General features: G+C 38.0%; 1 long non-coding RNA gene across 2 annotated transcripts in view; it reads left to right on the top strand.

Moving 5' to 3' along the window:
- Positions 1 to 10000, top strand: part of LOC106871603 (uncharacterized) — a 22752-nt gene that overhangs the window by 5179 nt on the left and 7573 nt on the right. For both annotated transcript variants that reach the window (XR_001409674.2, XR_001409675.3), the window contains exons 2-3: positions 2139 to 2220; positions 5905 to 5968. This is a non-coding gene — a long non-coding RNA (uncharacterized LOC106871603). The remainder of the gene's footprint in view (positions 1 to 2138; positions 2221 to 5904; positions 5969 to 10000) is intronic.

Here is a 10000-nt window from a genome sequence, read left to right as displayed (position 1 = left end):
TGTATATAGATAAGGCGGCGAGCTGGCAGAATCGTTAGCACGCCGGGCGAAATGCTTAGCGGTATTTCGTCTGCCGTTACGTTTTGAGTTCAAATTCTGTCGAGGTCGACTTTGCCTTTCATCCTTTCGGGGTCGGCAAATTAAGTACCAGCTATGTACTGAGGTCGATGTAATCGACTTAATCCTTTTGTCTGTCCTTGTTTGTCTTCTCTATGCTTGGCCCCTTGTGGGCAATAAAGAAATAAGAAACTGTATACAGATGACTGTAATAGAGTCAAAAACTATACAGCCATGACTGTAACAAGGACAGAAACTGTACAGCTGTAACAGTAATATGCGGAGAAATTGTACAGCTGTGGTAGTTTAAAACATCAATTGACAGCTTTGACTATATTATAGACAGAAACTTGACTGTCATTTAGGCAAAAACTGTACAACTTTTTTACGTTAAAGAAACTACATATATGACTGCTGCTTACAGACGTTACTCTAATACAGAGAATCTGCACAAATGTAACTGTAATATGAATTGAAATTGTACAAGGGTACATATAATACAGACAGGATTTCTACATGTGAAACTGTCATACAGAAACTGTACACTTATGACCGTGCAAGATGCAGAAACTCTGGAGTTGTGGTTATAACACACGCAGAAGCTGTACAGGTGTGACTTCTAATACACAGAAATTGTATTGATGTAACTAATACAGACAGAAATTGTACATATGTAACTGTAATACTGAGGAAAATTGTACACTTATAATTGTTAATACAGGCGGCAATTGTAGAAGTGTAACACAGAGAAAAATTAGTACAGTTAGGACTGCAATACTGACCGAAACTGTACATCAATTCAATGCAATCTGTAATGGGACATAAGTTCTACCACTTAGCTTTTAGTTACACAATCAGAATAAATATAGCTTTAGTTGCATAATCAGAATAAATATTGATTAACAAGACAAAATTTTTATTAAATTTTATATACATATAAGGTCAGTGTTTATCTATTTTCTGTTAATGCTTCCGGCACCTCTTCATATGTCCTTATTTATCTATTCTCCTTAATCCGCCTCCTGCATCTGCATAGACTGTCAGTATTTGTCTATTTTCTATTAATCCTTCTCTAATCATTACGTACGTATTCCGTATTAGTCTATTTTATATTAGTTTTCCCAGCGTCCTTTGACAGCTGTCAGATCCTACTTGAAGGTTTCGACACCACATGGCTTATGATCTTCCTTGGCTTCTTATTTCTGTTGATATCCAACTCTGGGCTGCTTTTGTATACCAAAGACCTGGCTTCCACAGGAGTAACCATCCTAGCTACATTCTTCGTTCCGTTATCATTTCACGGAGTCTTCGAGATAATGCTCTTGTTAAGACTTCTTCATTTCTGATATGATTATTGAACGAAATTCTCAGGATTTTCTTTAAATACTTTTCGTAAAAGGCACCCGTCGTTTTTGGTGATTTTCGCAGTTTTCTTCGATATTTTGCTTGGTAATACGATGGTATAATACTGGTAAATCTTGATATTAATGTTCAGTGAATCCACGGAGCAGATTTTGTACATTCGTTTAAATAATATCTCCTTTCCTATTCTACATTTGACGTCGATTTCCATCATTGCCCAGAACACTTCCAAGATCCGCTAACCGATTCACAGCTAAGGCACTCAGGTCTTCAGCCACCGACGTGGTGTCACGTGTTTCTTGCCCTGTCTCCATGACCTTCTTCTTTACGTTCCTTCTCCGTCAAGTTTTCTTAGCCCAGTGTTCTTCAATTCACTCACTTGTAAACGTCTCTGGATCCTGTCAACAATGCAATATTATCATTTTTCATTACAAAGTGCTATATCAATGTATGTGCTCAGTATTTATATTTTTCACTATTAATTATTACAGCTTCACATGTGGTCAATAATTGAATATATCTCATACGCTTAATTATTATATGTACATATATGGTCAGCATTGTCTCTATTTTACGCTACTCGTTATTATAAGTACAAACGCGGTCAATATTTTATTATTTTTTTCTATTGTCTATTATACTCCGCATCGTGTTATTATATATCTCTGTGTGAACATATTTATTTATTGATATCTGATTTCCTTCTTTTGTGGGTATAGTCCATAGCTCTCTAAGCACAAGAGAATGAATACAGTTGAAATATTACTTTAACTCCAAATAACTTATCTCTTTTTAATTTCGGTAAGTAAGACTTTTTTTTATCTTGCATACTAACCATAGATAAAAGAAAAACATTTTAATTTCCTATCTTCATTGGTTAACGAGAAACAAGAGCAGACACTCAGACGAGCAATCAATCAAATATGGTCAAAATGGTGGGGTTTTTTAAGATTATTTATTGTTAGATATGTTGCGTGATGGTAGTTGGAAGGATAGTTATGGTGTACAATGATATCAAGCAACCAAACATTATTTTAAAAGATTTCCTGAAATACAAGTGTAAAAGAACATATGTATGTATATATGTATGTATGTATGTATGTATGTATGTATGTGCATGAATGTATATTTGTATTTCTCTTTCTCATTGGAATCTGTTTATATTCACTGTTTTTGAGTCTCTGACTGCTTTGGTGGTAAGGTTGTAAAATAAAAGATATTAACAAAGAAAAATAGAACGCTTTGTTCTTCATGTGATCCTTTCCAAAATTATTTACCTCTTAAAATTTAAGAAGAATTTGCTTATTTTATTTCCCAGATATCGTATTCATCTGAGTGGTATGAATAATAGAGCGACTTTCTATCTCCAAAAATCCAAGTTTAGCCATACTTCAATTCATGGGGGTTACTACATATCCTATTGCTTTAAGCTTCAATAATAATAGTTATAAAGCTGAAAATTTATTTAAGGTTTTGTGAACTCCTCATAAAATGGTCCTAGATATCTTCTTTCATCAGTGTATTTCTTACAACGCTGATTTCATGTCGGCAGCTAACTTGCACCACAGAGAATGCTTCCATTTTATAGTCCCAGTCAACTAACCAAAACGGTTCCGTTCGAATCTGGTTCCAGTTTCCATGTTCAAGGTCTACAAATATTTATATAACTCATCGATTTCAATGTTTTCATTTTCATTGGTTTTATTTTGTCTTATTCTTGCAACGGACTAGCGTCCCATCCAAGGGAAGTGGGTGTTGTAATGGAAACCCGGCGAAACTCCGGCCTTATGAATCCTTGGGCTCATGACAAACCTAAGTACTAAGTAAGTTTCTTATTCTGTTCCATATTATTCTAGCTATCTCATCATGACCTTCAGCAAACGTATGAACTCGATGACATTCTCTCACAGTTCGCAAATGGTGTAGCTATAATCTTCAGTTTTGACTTTGCATAATTTATATTTATTGTCATCCGATACTTTTCGACTGTTATTTAGGAAGGAGCATGGTGTGAATTTCTTCCACCTGGGTTGCACAGAATTAACCTTTAAGATGAGATGTTATAAACTTTCCAGTCCTTCATGCTTGACTTTCATTGTTGTTTATTCCCTCTATGGGCTGCAGTTTTTATTTCAAAATACAACCTTTTGAGTGAACTCGTTTATCTGTTGTCTTTGTTGTGTTGAGTACGATTTTCCAACGTTCCTTGGAGAGAATTCAATGCCAGCCTGCATTTCTTTTCCTTCTCATATTGTCTTACATTTTTTTCTCAGTTTCCTTAACTATTCTAAGAATGATTTTATTTTCGTGTTCACAAACTTGAACAAGAAATCTATTGGGCTTTTTTTTCTTCTCTCATAGAGATGTTGGTTTGATGTTACAATCCAGGTCTTTCGCGTGTATCTATATGTGAATATGTACGGGTGTACATATGTATGTGTGTATGTGTGTGTGCGAATGTATGTGTGAGTGATGTATATGTAAGAGTATTTAAATATATGTAGGCGTGTACATGGATATATATGTATATGTGTATGTATGAATATGCATGAATACGTGTGCATATATATATATATATATATATATATGAACACATACACACATGCACACATACACTCATGTATGTGTAATCCTTTATATGTATGTGTATGCGGGAATATGTATGCATGTGTCTATCTATATGTGTGTGTGTGTTTATATGTACATACATACATAAATATATGCACACACACATACACTCACACACATACCACATTCATACACTTGTAGGTATGTGTACATGCATATGTGCTTGTGAGTGTGTATATGTTTGCATATAGGTGTACATATAACATGAAAGTATTTGTATGTATATGTATATAAATCTGTTCATGCTTGTACTATATGAGCATATGTATGTGTATATGCTTGCATATGTATGTGTATATGGTTGTGTGTACGCATGCATGTGTGTGAGTATCTGGTTATGTGCGTGTTTGTCAATTAAGGATTAAAAATCAATATAACCCCCATATCCTCTACTGGTTTAATGTTTTGGGATCGATCCATACTTGTCTTACTAGCATGACACTTGTTCTGCTACCATCCCAGGTTAACCTGACCCACATCGATTGTCACACTAGCATTGCGGTCGGGAGGAAATAGGTTCGATTTCTACCGGTGCTGTCAGTTATTTTTACGTCGTTCCTTTAATACATGAGAAATGGCGGCAGTGGCGGTGGCGGCGGTAGCAGCGGAGGCGGTGGCAGTGGCAGCGGCAATGTGGGCGGTGGTGGCGGCGGCGGCAGTGGCAGTGGCGGTGGCAGCGGTGGTGGTGGCATCGGTGGCGGCGGTGGTGGTGGCATCGGTGGCGGCGGCGGTGGTGGCGGTGGAGGCGGTGGTGGAGGCGGCGGTGGAGGCGGCGGTGGAGGCGGCGGCAGTGGCGGCGGCGGCGGTGGTGGTGGCGGCAGTGACGATGGCTGTGTGAGGGTGTGGAAAGTGGTGGTGATGGTGAGGAAGGTGGTGGTGATGGTGAGGAAGGTGGTGGTGATGGTGAGGAAGGTGGTGGTGGTGGCGGTGGTGATATGATAGTAGTGGTGGCATCATGAGTAGTGGAAGTGTTGAAGGTCTTGATAGTGGTGATGTTGGTAGTGAATATGGAGGAGGTGCTTGTAGCTACGGTTGTGGTAATGGTTGCAGCGGAGATCACTACAGATGTTTTGCAGTGGCAATTCTAGAAGTTTGACTTTTATAAAAATATTGATTGAAATGCTGGGGATACACGTAGTGGTGGTAAAGCTATCTGCTGTTAACGACATTTTTGCAGCGATTACTGGCAGACGACAATTCTCAAAGTGACCAATAACATGCTATATCTTCAGTAATCTGTAGAATGAAATATTTATAGAGTGTTTAGTGACAGAAGAGCGTTATATATGGATATAGGGATATAGTGATATAGTTGGCATTTTATAAAGAGATCAGTCACAGATGAACCTGTACAAATCATCAGTGGCACGACATTTATATAGTGATATAATGATGTAGTTGACAATTATATAGGAACCAGTCGGAGATGGAGTTATACAGTCATCAGTAACTCGACACTTATGTAGTGATGTAATGATATAGCTGACATTTATACAAAGATCAATCGCAGATGGAATTATACAGTCATCAGAGAGATGAAATTTATATAGAGATATAGTGATATTGTTTGGCATTTATACAAAGATCAATCACAGATGAAATTATACAGTCATTAGTAGAACAATATATAGTCGCAATGTTCGCAGTTCAAATTTCGCCGAGGTCGACTTTGCCTTTCATCCTTTCGGGGTCGATAAATTAAGTATCAGTGAAACACTGTGGTCGATATAATTGGCCAGTCCCCTCCCCTTAAATTTCAGGCCTTGTGCCTATAGTAGAAAGAAGTAGTGATCGTTGACAGATGACACTTTTGACACATCAATTAAATCTACATCTCTTATTTTTTACTTGTTTCAGGTATTGGTCTGCAGCAATGCTGGGGTACCACCTCGAAAGGCTTTAATCAAATAAACCCACCTCGGTACTTATTCATTTATTTACTTTTACGAGTTTGGTTCTTATTCTTATTTCTTTATTGCCCACAAGGGGCTAAACATAGAGGGGACAAACAAGGACAGGCAAAGGGATTAAGTCGATTACATCGACCACAGTACTTGACTGGTACTTAATTTATCGAACCCGAAAGGATGAAAGGCAAAGTCGACCTCGGCGGAATTTGAACTCAGAACGTAACGGCAGACGAAATACCGCTAGGCATTTCACCCGGCGTGCTAACGTTTCTGCCAGCTCGCGGTTTGGTTCTTATTCTATCGATGATTTTTGTCGAACTGCTAGTAGACAAGGACGTAAAAAAATTAACACCGATTGTCAAGTGGTGGGGTGGAGACAAACATATAAATACATACACACACATATGACGGGCTTCCATACAGTTTCCATTCACCGACGCTATGGTATAAATCACTTGCCTAAGATGTTGCTGAACAGGAAACCACGAGGCTGAGCCTACTCATACCAAATTCATTCATAACGGATTATTCGGCCTGGGTCTATAGTAGAAAACACTTTCTCAAGGTACCGCGCAGTGGAACTAGAGCCGAAACTTCGTGGCTGCAAAGCGACTTTCGCCACTACACAGCTATGCTTGTGCTTAATTTTACCTGATAGATGCGGCATTTTATATAGTGATCAGTAACAGACAACATTAAGACAATAATCAATGACACAGAATATTTATAAAGGAGTCAATAACAAACGGAATTTATTCAGTCGTCATCGATAAACGATATATATATAGTGATTGATGACAGATGATATTTATACAACGATCAGTGACAAACAATATTCATTCAATAATGAACAACTCAGATCACATCTATAATAATAAATACCAAAACGAATTTCTGTGTGTCAGTGTGTCACACTTTGACCCCCTCTCACTATTCCTCGTGAAGGGGTGAGAATAATAGTAGGCATAGAGACAGTGAGGGTGGTAGTAGATTGACGATTGTGATGGTAATGGGTTGATAGTAATAGTATGAGCTGTAGTTGTGATAGAGGTGGAGGCGACGGTGGTGGTGGTGGTGGTGGTGATGGTGGTGGTGGTGGTGGTGGTAGCCGAGGCAGTCAGAGATGAACGTGATAGTGAGCGATGTGAAAGACAGTGGTGATGGTGGTGGAGGGGAAGGCGGCGAAATCAAAGGTACTAATGGTGGTGGCGTCAGAAGTTTGAATGGTGTGTGTATGGCAGTTGTGGTGGCGATGGTGGTGGTACTAGTGATGGTGATGGTTGAAAACAATCAACAGAAAGAAAGAGAGAGAGAGAGAGAGAGAGAGAGAGAGAGAGAGAGAGAGAGAGAGAGAGAGAGAGAGAGAGGTTAGACAGAAAAAAAATTGTACTGCCCCCAAATGGGAAGACAAAAAATGTTGTTTATCTTGCAGCTTTGCCATAAGTTCCAAGTCGACAAATTATATTGTTTTGATGAAAATTGTTCATTGCTTGAAAAATATTGGTAAAGTTTAATAAAATTTAATATATACGCAATGCATAAAGTGTCATTGTTGGGCCCAAGGCCCAATGGAGCTCACCACAGGAGCTAGTTTATATATAAATCAATGACCAGATATACTTATAGTGCTAGACAGTACATTCTCAGTAATCATCAACAACCGACATTCATTCAGTGATCAATGACATACGACATTTATAGAGTAATCAATGGCAGACCATATTTATACAGTGGTCAATAACCAGTGACACTTACACAGCGTTCAATAATTATTGTGAACTCTCTTGTCGTGTACGCTAGATGAGGGTCCTGCACTTTCTTGCAAAATAGCCTGCAACAAAAGAAGATTTGTTTATAATGATCAAGTGGTTACGCCTTACATTTATTTCCCTCCCTTCCATCCAATTGACTTTTCCTGCATTTGGTGCACAGGTGTGCCACACCGTCGGATGAAATAAAGTGTTTTGCTCAGAAACATAAAGCGCTGAGCTTTTAATCGTGAGTGCAACACATAAACCACTAAGAGATGCACCCGTACGATCAATAACGAACGACGATATACATATTTATTACTTCCGTGGTTCAGCTCGCTATGAAACATATGTAACCCGGATTTTATCTTCTCCATTCCTTAACTATTTCTCTCTCTCTCTCTCTCTCTCTCTCTCTCTCTCTCTTCCCCTCTCTTTATATATATATATATATATATATATATATATATATATATATATATATATATATATATATATATATATATATACAGAGAGAGAGAGAGAGAGAGAGACAGACAGACAGACAGATATATATATATATATATATATATATATATATATATATATGTGTGTAGTGGGTTGATCCACTACTCAGGAAGAGACTATTCTAGAGTACGTTCTGTCTTATCTTCGAAACGTCTAGATAGAATAGAGACAGCTGATGAAGGGATATTCCAAGTGACTTTCCGTTTTCCTATGTGTTCGTTCCGTTGTCTGTAGTTTATTGTTCTAACGTCCTGTACCCTGATATGCATATATATATACACATGTAGATGTAAGTATGTACATATATGTGTGTATACATGTATATATATTCTTTGTATTATTACATTATTGAACGCACACGTCCTTTTTTGCAAGTAAGTCTACTATTATTCTGACGTGACTCTATCTTTCTATCTATCTATCTATTTATCTGTCTATCTATCTATCTTTCTATCTATTTATCTATCTGTCTTCCTCCATCTTTCTATCTATACCTCTGTCCTGGCCTCTATTTCACTGCTATACCCTTCTGTCCCTTCCTCCTTGTTCCACTTCCTCCCTCCACCATCCTCTCTATCTATTTATCTATCTGTCTTCCTCTATCTTCCTATCTATCCCTCTGTCCTGGCCTCTACTTCACTGCTATACCCTTCTGTCTCTTCCTCCTTGTTCCACTTCCTCCCTCCACCATCCTCTCTGCTCTCGTGTGACCTGTGGTCAACTTTCTTTTCACTCCAGCCGCTGTGAAGGCAAGACGAACTACTAGCGTTCTACCTCAGATTTGCGTTTGGCCGTACGGCTTTTGAATGTTGTTTTCACTGTCCATTTTTTCCTGTCTTGGTTTGTGTTTGCCACCTTGGAATCCTCTGTGTAGTGGGTTGATCCAGTACTCAGGAAGAGACTATTCTAGAGTACGTTCTGTCTTATCTTCGAAACGTCTAGATAGAATAGAGACAGCTGATGAAGGGATATTCCAAGTGGCTTTCCGTTTTCCTATGTGTTCGTTCCGTTGTCTGTAGTTTATTGTTCTAACGTCCTGTACCCTGATATGCATATATATACACATGTAGATGTAAGTATGTATATATATGTGTGTATACATGTATATATATTCTTTGTATTATTACATTATTGAACGCACACGTCCTTTTTTGCAAGTAAGTCTACTATATATATATATATATATATATATATATATATATATATATATATATATATATAGAGAGAGAGAGAGAGAGAGAGAGAGAGAGAGAGAGAGAGAAATGTGAGATCCAAGGGTCGAGGTGAAGGAAGAAAGTGAGCTTTAAGCGATTAGAAAATATTTAAAAAAACACCTTTCAGAAGCAATTGTGATTCATTGGTGCGAAGAGTTGTGAATTTTTCCCGAATCGAAGTACGATAAGCTGAAAAAAAAATTATCTTACAGTTCACGCTTGATAGGCAGGGTTGCTTGGTATCATTGTAACCGAATCCTCCGCATGTTAATATGGGACTCCTAACGACAACGTAAACTTCATATAATCAAGATTCCCTTGGCCCGAGGAGTAGTCTGCGGTATACACCTCGCTTGGATATTTATTACTTCCGTGGTTCAGCTCGCTATGAAACATATGCAACCCGGATTTTATCTTCTCCATTCTTTAACTATTTCTCTCTCTCTCTCTATCTCTCTCTCTATCTCTCTCTCTCTCTCTCTCTCTCTCTCTCTCTCTCTCTCTCTCTCTCTCTCTCTCTCTTCCCCTCTCTTTATATATATATATATATATATATATATATATATATATA

Source organism: Octopus bimaculoides, chromosome 4, assembly GCF_046866305.1.
Source record: "Octopus bimaculoides isolate indiv1 chromosome 4, ASM4686630v1, whole genome shotgun sequence".
Classification (NCBI taxonomy): domain Eukaryota; kingdom Metazoa; phylum Mollusca; class Cephalopoda; order Octopoda; family Octopodidae; genus Octopus; species Octopus bimaculoides.
This window is presented reverse-complemented; position numbering and strand designations above follow the sequence as displayed.